At 58.5% G+C, this 10825-nt stretch overlaps 1 long non-coding RNA gene across 1 annotated transcript; it reads left to right on the plus strand.

Annotated features, from left to right (window-relative positions):
- Nucleotides 1–6: 6 nt before the first annotated feature.
- Nucleotides 7–3602, plus strand: LOC107184323. The gene is made up of 2 exons (XR_001515137.1): nucleotides 7–200; nucleotides 2038–3602. It is a non-coding gene; the product is annotated as an uncharacterized LOC107184323 (long non-coding RNA).
- Nucleotides 3603–10825: the final 7223 nt, after the last annotated feature.

Consider the following 10825-nt stretch of genomic DNA (forward strand, 5'->3'; position numbering starts at 1 on the left):
TGGGCCTGGAAGGAGGGGGAGATCGGATTGCTTCTCCCGCCGCCTCCCGCAACTAGGAGGAGCAGCATCGGTCCCACGAGAACTGCCTGGACGCTGCCTCCGACGACCTGCTGGATCTGCAGAGGAACTTACCCGAGCGGCGGGGCCGCAGCCGGGAGCTGGAGGAATACCGCCTGCGGAAGGAGTACCTAGAGCACGAGGTGAGCCGCCGGCCCCCGTCCGCCCCCTCGTGGCCGCGTCCGGCCTTGCAGCCTTGGCTCCTCTGTGGCTCAGGGCAGGCGAGGTGATGTCTGCACTTGCTTGCACAGGGCGTGTCCTGTTCTGGGATCAAGGACCAGCCGCTTATCTGAAACGCTATTAAGGGACATTATTTTTCTAACTGTTTTCTCCTGAGAGTATATTTGGCAGGAAAAAGCATTTTATATTATTTCCCCTAATACCTACCTAATAATAATAGGCTGTATTTGTGGCGCTTGTATTACTTGCTCAGATTATCTTGTTAAATTACCTAACAGCTCTGGGGTAGGGACTATGACCCTCCTTTTACAGATGAGGGAACTGAGGCATCAAGAGAGCAAATAAGTCACCTGATCAGTGTAGGTGCTACTCCAGTCTTAACATAGGAATGACTTCTATTAAATCTACAATCAACCTGAAATGTCTTAACCCCCACCCCACACCCCAAACTCTGCTTTGGCCTGACATTGGTGCACATTCTAGTTCAGTGATGACGAACCTTTTGAGCTCGGCATGTCAGCATTTTGAAAAACCCTAACTTAACTCTGGCGCACTGTCACATATAGAAATTTTTTGATATTTGCAACCATAGTAAAACAAAGATTGATATTTTGATATTTTATTTTATATATTTAAATGCCATTTAACAAAGAAAAATCAACTAAAAAAATGAGTTCGCGTGTCACCTCTGACATGCGTGTCGTAGGTTCGCAATCACTGACAATTTTTTTTGATATTTGCAACCATAGAAAACAAAGATTGAATTTTTGATAATTTATTTTATATATTTAAATGCCATTTAACAAAGAAAAATCAACCAAAAAAATGAGTTCGCGTGTCACCTCTGACACGCGTGTCATAGGTTTGCCATCACTGTTCTAGAACCTAAGCAGCCAGGCAGGTGAGAGGCGGTATGACAACAGAGGGGTCAGAGGTGATCCAAAGGCAGAGACCAGAGACGCAATGGTCAGCGTCACCTGCTGGCTGTCCCATCCTCACCTCCTGGTCGTGCCCTCTGGCTTTTTGTTGCACTCGTGGCTGTGAGGGCCCCATTTCCCAGAGGCCCCGGGTGTGAGTCACAGGTCCCAGGTCTGCCTGCAGAGCTCCAGCACCTCCCACCACAGACCAGAGGGGTCTTTAGCAGCCGCCAGCCCCCTGGAGCCCTCCTGTCCTCCTTTACGAGCAGGGTCGTGATGGTGCCCCACCCAACCTCCCAGGCTGGGACAAGGAAGGGACCTCATGGGGTGCCCCTACCCATACCCCCAGAGCTGGGATGACGGCCTCCTGGGATGGAGGGTGGGAAAGCACCGACCAAGCTGGAAACCGGATCTGGAGGTGCTGGTTACAGAGACCTTAGGAGTGTGAGCAGACGAGGGCTGTTAGCATCATGCTCTCCAGATGCCCGTTGTTGACACGCCGCTCAGACTCAGCCAGGTTTCAGCGCAGGCGTGAGCCGTCGTGTGCAGCGCTGCACGGGTCTCAGGCCTGCTGGGTCCTGGCCTTTCGGTGTCTGGGAGATGTTGGTTACAGCGCACGTTGGCCGTTAGAACAGGGCTGGCTGATCCGTGTTACTGTAAGACTGTCCAGATAGTGGCAGGGCTCTAACACGCTACTGCTGTATTCTGCAAAGCCTGGTTACAGGTACAATACAGACGCTAGCTGTCTGTCCAGTCCTCTCTGTGCAGCAGTTTTTATTGCCACAGCTTCATACACATGTTGTCTGCCCGTCCCCCGCGATTCCAGCCTCCTGCCCACCTGGAGCCAGGCGGTGCTTAAGGTGGGGGTGCCCGTGTGTTGCAGAAAACCCGCTATGAAATGTACGTTCAGCTGCTGATGACCCGTCTGCACTGCCCCTCGGATGACCTGGACCTGTGGGAGGAGCAGCTGGGGAGGGAAGCCGCAGGCACCCAGGAGCCCAAGCCCAGCCTGAAGAAGTCCCACTCCAGCCCCTCCCTGCACCAGGACGAGGCCCCCACCACCGCCAAGGTGAAGCGCAACATCTCAGAGCGCAGAACCTACCGGAAGATTATCCCCAAGCGGAACCGCCATCAGCTGTGAAGCGTCACTCACAGACCTTGGCCCCTGCTCTGGGGCGGACCTGGGATGAAACCCTGTGGGATGGAGGGGAGGCCCCTGCTCTGCTAGGGGCAGGCCTCTCTGAGCTCGCCCGAGTACTGCTCTGCCCTGCCCTGCCCCCGCGGCAGGTCCTCAGCCGCCTGGTCCCTGGCCACTCCCGAGGGAGGAGAGAAACCAAAGATTTGGCTCCACTCCCAGAGTTTGTCCCATGTCTCTCTTCATTCCTCCAAAATCCAGAAAGGCCCCTTTTCCTGGGCCTGGGGCAGCTCAGCGCTTGTTGGGGAAGCGGAGCAGATGGTCCCTGGCTTCCAGGAGAGACCCTGGGGCAGCCGAGGCCTCTGGGCAGTCAGGCCCCGGGGATGGTCTTGCTCTGGGAATCAGGTGACCTGCTGAGAGAGGCCTGGAAAGAAATCCCACCCCCGCCAAGCCTCCTGTTGCTCAGGCCCTGCTCAGGGTGGGGCCCCTGTCAGGGGCAGGGCCTGGAAGGCAGGCAGGCGGCAGGGCTCCCGGAGGCTGGCTCTGGGGACTGCACCTTTGTCTCCTCATCCCTACAGTCAGCCCTGCACCAGGGCCAATGAGAGCGCCCCACCTCCATGCCCAATTGCTACTCAACAGAGCAGAGCCAATGGCCCCAAAGCGGTGGGGGCTCCAGGGCTCTGGGGAGCCCAGAACAAGGGGCCTTTGTGTCCCAAGCGCCAGGAAAGAGGCTCAGATCCATGGGGAGCCTGAGGAAGAGGTGGTGACACAGCCCCTGGGGCTCTCCTGGCAGGAGCTGCCACTGTGGAAGGGTTGAGAGTCATAGTGGAGGCCTGGACCCCCTCCCTGCACCCCAACCCTTAAAGCTCTATTCCCCAGGGGCACCAGGCTCCTCTGGGCCCCTGCCCTCCCTGTATGTCCCCTGGAGCTGTCCTCTGGCTACTCTCAGCTGGGCCTGTTCTCAGGGTGGGGCAGGGGGTGGGGAGGGCTCTGGACACCCACGGATCTGAGGCTGTGCCAGTGGAAAGGAGGCTGGGCTGGGGGAGCAGCTACCATTGTCTCTGTTCAGCCAAGTGTGCCCACAGGCTGCCCGCCAAGAGGGGCCTCTGCTGCCTGCCTGCTGCCTGCTGGCTGACGCACGGCCTCTCCACTTCCCTGCTGGGCCTCCCCCTCCTGTCCATGCTTGTAACCAGCCCTGTGGCCTGGAACTCCCCCAGGCTGGGCTGGCCCTGGGGGGCCATGAGAGGTTTCTGATCAGGGCCAGGGGCTGAGCCATGCACCCAATGGGTGTGCAATAAATACAGGCCATTGAAGGAAAGTGTGCACGAGTGTGTGAGGGGAGAGGGTTGGGCAGCTGGGCCACCTGTTCTTTGTCAGGCTGTATCCCCTCTGCCCTGTGGGCATATGCACGTCTATGAGTATGTATGTGTGTCTGCATGTGTATCTGTGTTTATGCGTGTCTGCATGTGTGTCTGTGTGTCTGCATGTGTATGCCTGTCTGCAGGTGTGTTTGTGTGTCTGTGTGGATGCGTGTCTGTGCATGTATGTGTGTCTGTTCATGTGTGTAGAGCATTGTGTGCTTGTGTGCAGGAGTCACACATTTACTACCAAACTGGAGGGGACCTCAGGATCGTTTATTCACCCACTCGTTCATTTATTCACTTCACAAATAATATCAACCACTTTTCATGGGTCAGTGCTAAGGAGCTAACAATGAATGGACCATGTCCCTGACCTCCCGGAGGGGACGGTGCTGCTCTGGTTCCCAGCGGTCAGCATGAAGACACTCATCTCTCTATGTGGTGAGCTGAGGACACTGTCCCACCCGCTCCCAGGGTTTGGGCCCAGTAGGGTTGGTTCCAGGGCGTGGAACTAGCCACTCCTAGGCCATGGGTCACTCTGATGTACGACACAGGTAACAGCACGCAGAGTCCGGTCGCCCCAGGTTATGGAGGTGGAAGCTGGTTTCAGGTGGACATGACTCAGCCCAGAACTGGCACTGAGCCCGATGGCCTTGGATGAGGTATTTGACCTGACTGGACGTGGATCCTTATTCTAAAACAAGAATGGAAGGCAGAGGGTGTCTGCCTGTGCGCGTGTGTATAACACTCGATGCTTCTTTGCTCACGAAGAACTGGCACCTCCTTTCACTTGGGCACGTGAGGCCTGTGGAGCCAGAGGCTGGTGCCCAGGTCCTGGCCTGCGTTGCCAGGCTACTCGTGCCAGAGGCCTGGTGGGTGGAGACTGGGCCATTGGGCTGCAGTTATGGTGGGTGGCCACTGGGGAGCGGGCTTGCATCTTCCTGGTTTCTGGGCCCAGGTGCTTGCTGCAGCCCTGGGCTCACGGATGGCAGGAAGCCAGCCTGTCCTGCCACCTACAGAACCAGGAGTGGCTCGGGCCAGGCCTCCCACATCCAAACCCGTCTCCACCACACAAAGGGTAGGGACTTTGGCATCGTCCTGCAGATGAGAGGAACATTTTTTCTGGGATCTTATGGGAACAGCCTAGAGCAGCAGTCACCAACCGGTGGTCCTCGGACCGCTGGTGGTCCATGAGGTCCGAAAGGCTGGCGGCCACCCTTATGGGGACAGCCTAGAGCAGCGGTCACCAACTGGTGGTCCGTGAGGTCCGAAAGGCTGGCGGCCACTGGCCTAGAGCCCCCCACAGAAGTGTCCCAGGTGACCTAGGAAAGTGAGAACAAGCCCAGTCCCGGTGTGGGGCAGGTCAGACCTACCGCCTACACTTGACCTTCTCCCCACCCCACCTGTCCTCCCCCTGAGACGACCTGGGTGCTGCAAGCTGGCAGAGTGGGTCTGAGCCCTCCTTCCCATCCAGGGGAGCTCAGGCTCCGGGGCCCTGAGCTGTCCTGACCCGGGTGGGACTGGACTCTTCCTGTCTCAGCATCGGCAAGGTCTGGCTTTCTGCTGATGACAACCTCCATCTGCGGTTTGCCAGGCACCACGGAAGAATAAAAGGTCACACGGCCTCGGCCTGGGGTTTTCCTCCGGGGGCTCAGTCAGACGGAGACAAGTGGGGTGTGTCAGGGTTGGAAGGAGCTGGGCTGGAGGGTGGGGCAGGCAGGTTGAGGAAGGCACAATGTAGGAGGGGCCCGAGGCCAGATCCCCAGGGACCTCACCAGAAGCTCAGGAGTGTGGCTTTCCAGCGGAAGAGGGACGTGCAGGGCTTGGAAACAGCCTAGGAGCCTTGCTCTCAGAGGACAAAACGACTCGAGTGAGTAAGGCCAACGGGCAGGGTCCGAGCGTGGCCTGGAGATGCTCCTGCTATTAGTGCAACTCTGCTGTGAGCCAAAATAAATTTAAAAATGAAGTGGGGGGAGGGGAGTCAGCAGCCTGGAACCTGGGACAAGGTGGTGATCCAACTGGCCCTCCTCCTCCCTTGTACTCCCCTCCCTCAGGTGCTTCCAGGGACTTACAGGTGTCCAGACTGCCTGCTCTCTCTCATGGCTCCTCCCACCTGTGCCTCCAGCTCTTCTGGATGCTGCATCCCTCACCATCAACTGTGGCTCACACCTTCACCTGCCCCTCACACCTTCACCTGTCCCTCACACCTTCACCTGCCCCTCACACCTTCACCTGTCCCTCACACCTTCACCTGCCCCTCACACCTTCACCTGCCACTCACACCTTCACCTGTCCCTTCCCCCTCCGTCTCAGTAGTGAGAAGTGCTCTCTGCGTTCCTGAGCTGACCCCTTCCCTGAACTCACACGAAGCCCACTGGCTCCTCCCATGAAGTGTCTCCCTCGGGGTCCTGGCTGCTCCTTGGGCCTAATCTCCACCCCCTTCACCATCTGGCCTTGAAAACACCTTCAAGTCTCCCCTTCGCGAAGAAAAAGATGGTCTTTCTAGCTGTTTCCCTCCCTCCCCTGGCTCCTGGCTCCCTCCCAGCCACAACTCGCTGAGAGGCTTCCACCTGCCCCTCCCTAAGCTCCACCACCCCAGAGAGCACCCGGAGGACCCTCAATCGTCAAGGCCACGGCCTTCTCAACCTTCCTCCTCCTTCCCTCTCAGTGACCTTTGGTCCCGTCGGCTATATGACGGGCAACCTGGGCAAGGCCATCGTTGGGGCCTGGGCAGCAGGCCCTGGAGCCGACTGCCCGGGAGCGAGTGCTAGCTGTCCCTGTGCCTGACTGGGGCCCAGTTACTTAGCCCCTGTGCTCCATCTGCTTCCCTATAAAACGGGCTAATAACACTGCTTACCTCACGGGGTCCTGGAGGATTCGGTGAGGTGATGCACGTCGGCATCCGAGAACAATGCCTGGCACGGGAGGACGTGGGGCAGGTTAGCCATTAGTGCCCAGCCTCGCTGCCTCACTCACACACCTGCCCCTCCTCTGGGCTCAGGCTCAGGCTCTGCCCTCAGACGTGTGAGTCCTCCTGAAGGCGAGGCCTTTGCACATGGCTCCTCCTGCCTGGATGCTGGAAGTCGCACATCTCAACTCAGACGCACTTTAGCGGGAAAGGGCATTGACTGGCTTCAATAACTAGATGACCTGTGCTCAGGGCAGGTGAGGTGGCTCCATCTCCCTGGCTCCATCTCCCTGGCTCCATCTCCCAGGCAGAGGAGGCAGGGGTAGCCTCCTGGCGCCAAAATGGCTCAGCAGCATCCCTCTCCTGTGCAGATCTAACACAGACAATAGCTGCTCCTTGGAGCGTTCCTCTGAGCAGCCTGCCCTGGGCCATGGCCCATCTCTGAGCCCATCTCTAGGGTCAGGAGCTTCGGGTCATCAGAAGCCATCTTCTGAGATGGGAGTGGGGCAGGGCGGAGGCAAACCCCCCAAAGGATGGGACTGGGCCAGCTGTGGAGAGACTGTAAGTTTATGAGGAGTGGGAAGAGGAGAAGCCACTGTCGCCAGCGCCACTTCCCGCAGACAGCCTGCTTAGCCCTGCTCCCAGCTGTTCTCTGCCATACCGCATCTACAGCCCTCTTCCCCGCTCTGCTCCCAGGAGAGCGGAGCTCCCGAGGAGGGCACAGGCAGCCTGGCATCCCCTGGGCCCCATCGAGGGTGGAAAATGTGAGCCTCAAGTCTGTCCTCCCTCAGGCGTGGCGCCCCGGTGCTCCTGGTTCTACCTGCCTGTTAGTCTTCTGTCTCTCCTCCTCCTGGTCCTCCCACCCCTGAACGCAGCCCTTCCACAAGTCTGGCTGCCTGCAGGCCCTTGGGGAACTTCTGGGACTCTCCTAATCTCAGCCTTTGCCCCATCTTTGCTCTGAAGGTCTGAGCTGGAGTTCTAACGCCTGCGGGATGTGGCCTCTCAACAAATCCGCCCGGAAATGGTCCGTTTCTGTACAGACGTTACTTCTCAGACCTCAGTCTGAACTTGGCATTGTCTGCTCCTGACCCCTGTGCATATGAATGGCTCTGCGCTGGTTTGCCGCGGCTTTGAAAGACGGCACACCAGGATGGCGAGGAGCTGGGGCCAGGCCAGCCTCTCCTCACCTCAATGTCGGGCACAAGGTGGTCTCTGGTCTCTCTGTCCCTATCTGGGGTGACGGGGCAGGGTCGGGAGAGACAGGCACAGAGAAGCAATGACTCCCGCGTCCTGCAGACGAACTGGGTAAGTGCCCGGCAGCCCCTTCACCTGGCCACCGAGAGGCTGGAGGCCCAGGTCCAGCTCTGCCGGGTCACCCGCCTCCTGATCCAGAATATCCAAAGAACTCTTGAAACTTAACAATAAGAAAGAAAAAAAGCAACCCAATTTTTTAAAATGAGTAATTAAAAAACAAAGCACAGCCCTGACCAGTGTTGCCACGTGGTTAGAGAGTCACCCCCCACCCTCCCCCCGCCCCCGTTTCCTGAGGTCCCCGCGCTGTGCTTCTTCATACCTGACTCACGGCGTGCGTTTCCTGTGGGCTGTCTCACCCTCTGGAACAAGGTGGGGAATACATTAATATTTAAAATAAGACAAACAAAATGTCAGTGTGTGTGTCTTAGGCTGGAAATTCCTTAAGGGCAAGGACCATGTCTGTTTATATAGCACCTGGCACAGTGTCAAATTGGGGCTTAACAAATGAATTCTGATGAAGATGAGAAAGGAGCTGCCTGCGTGAAGATGCAGAGGCCTAGGCACCCCCGTCCAGCTAAGCCTCATCCACCCCCTTAGCCAGGGCACCCTTTCCCCTGCCACCCCAAACCCTCACCCTGTTCCCAATCCTCTAGGCTGCTATTCATCCTCCCTGCCCTGTCCACACTGCCCACAACCAACCCTGTCCTCACCCACACTCTGCTCTCTCAGAGGCGTGCCCCTCCCTCACAAACACACTCACTGGGGGTCCACCCAGCCCACCTGCTGCCCAGCCCTGCACACGGTTTCCTACACAGTGGATGGTTTGTCCGGGGCCTGGCAGTGTGTCCTGGAAGCAGGAGATGCCAGCAGCCGAGCCGTTGGAGGTGCTGTCCCCAAGCGTGCCTTGGCCCCGTGGGGGCCTCCAGCCAGGCGGGGACCTGGCAGAGGGAGGGAGAGGATAAGCCGCTTCAAAACTCCAGATGCAGCAGTTAAAAAGAGGACAGAGGCAATGATCCTTCAAATTGCCACATCTGTATAATCTGCCTTTTATTTTCTGCTTCATGAAGTTTTATTTCCTATTATTTATTCACCTCCCCGCCCTCCCCTCCCCCAGCTCAGCTCCTCCTTAGCGGGTGACATGCTCAGATAGGCCCTGAGCCTTAGCTGGGACCTGGCCCACCCCCAGCTCCCACCCTGGCCGGCTGCCGGGGAGGCACCTGCTCCCCTCCGTGTTGCAGCCCCGGGCCTCCCTCTATCCTCTATCCTCCATGTAGAGCTGGAGGAAATGGAGATGGAGGAAGGGATCTGGGAGGTGAGGCCTGTCCCCAAGGCCTGCATCCTGTCCCCACCCTGCGCCGCAGCTTATGGGGAGGAGGCGGGAAGACCAAAAGCTCACAGCCAGGGGGGCCTCAGCCTCCATGTAGGTCTCCCCTCTTGGCCTCTCTCCCACTGTCCACCCAGGACCCTCCTCCTCCTCTCTTCCCTCCAGCTCCTTGGGTCTGAGGTCAAATGGCTGGGCAGGTAGGCGAAGGGGGACCAGCCATGATCACATAAGGGAAGGGCAGCTGCTGGTCTGTGTCAGGCCCCGGACACCACCCCTCCTCCCCGCCGGCCGTGGAGCAGGGAAGCTCTGAGCAAAGCCCAGGCCTTCGGTGCAGGCTCCGGTCAGAGTGCCTGGCCGGGCCCGGCCTCCACAGGAGCAGTGGGTGACAGGGTGCTGGGTCCAGCCGCCCTCCCTGCGACACAGAAACACAGGGACAGAAGCCTTCTCCAGGAGGAGTGCCTGACTGAGGCTCAGGTGTAGGGTCTGCGTTGGTTTCTGGTGGCTGCTGTTTGGAGGGGGGACAGGAGGGTCAGAGAAAGGCCCAGGACAAAGGGGCTTTGGGAGTATCCCCTGACCCCGGCAGCACTTTATGTTGCTGCTCTTACGCCTGTCACTGCCTCCCCACCTTGCTCTCTAAGTGACGCTCACAAAGGTCTCCTGTCTGAGCTTCGTGTTGTTTGGGGGTGTTGTTTGTGGAGGCTGTAATTCAATTGGACTCATCCTGTTTCCTCCCGAGCACCCATCATAGGGCCTGGCACACAGTGGGCGGCTTACAAACTTCCGAGGTGTGAAGGGGGCTTCTGGTGCCAGCCCACATGGCTGTGGCCCGTGAGCGGGGTGCCGGCCCCAGCCTGGCGTGGCTCAGCCAGCTGAGGCGGGACCCTAGGCCCTCCCCCACCCCAGAGACCGGATTCCAAATGTGGGAATGCGGTTCTCGCCTCCGGTTTAGCGGAAAGTTACCTGGGGAATTTGGGAGAAAGAGGGCTTCATGCCTGAACCGGTCAGATGAGGCTGCACTGCCTCACGCTGACCCAGGCGACATCCTGGCCTGAGCCTGGCATTTCACAGCTGAGGAATCACCCCCCCCCCACCCCCCCGGCATTAGCGGGGAGGGTGACAGGTCCAGGCCCTGGCTCTTTAACAGGGGGACCTGGAACAAAGGGATGATGTGTGGCCTGCTCGTTATGAGGACAGTAAGGAGCAGCCCCAATGATCCCCACAGCCCAGCCCCTGGATTGGCAGGAGGCCTGCTTCCCTCTTCCCCTGCCCTCACCTTGGGTGAGGGGTCGAGTTCCCGTTCAGACTGAATTCACCCTCCTGGACACTGTGTTCTGCACAGGGAGGCCCCTGGGATCAGGTGGGTGGGTTGGGCCTCTCATCTCTCCAGGGGTACGTGTGGGGGAACCAAGGTGGCCCACAGCTGGGCCTCCCCTCTGGCGCCCGGGAGGCTGGGGCAGGGTGTGGAAAGGCAGCCGGAGGGTGGAGGGAAGATGAGTTGTGGAAGGTGAGCTCCCAAGGCCTCTGTTGTCAGTTCAGCTTGCTACCAATGAATCCCCCCACCCACCCCCAAAAAAGCAAACCAACATAAAACAAACAAACATTTATTTGTAAGTGCACAGGTCTGGCTCCTGGATTTCAGGGCCTGTGTCTGACTATGATGCGTGGCTGGCTGTGTGACCCGAGAGGTGC

Source organism: Myotis davidii, unplaced genomic scaffold (genome assembly GCF_000327345.1).
Source record: "Myotis davidii unplaced genomic scaffold, ASM32734v1 scaffold165, whole genome shotgun sequence".
Taxonomy (NCBI): Eukaryota; Metazoa; Chordata; class Mammalia; order Chiroptera; family Vespertilionidae; genus Myotis; species Myotis davidii.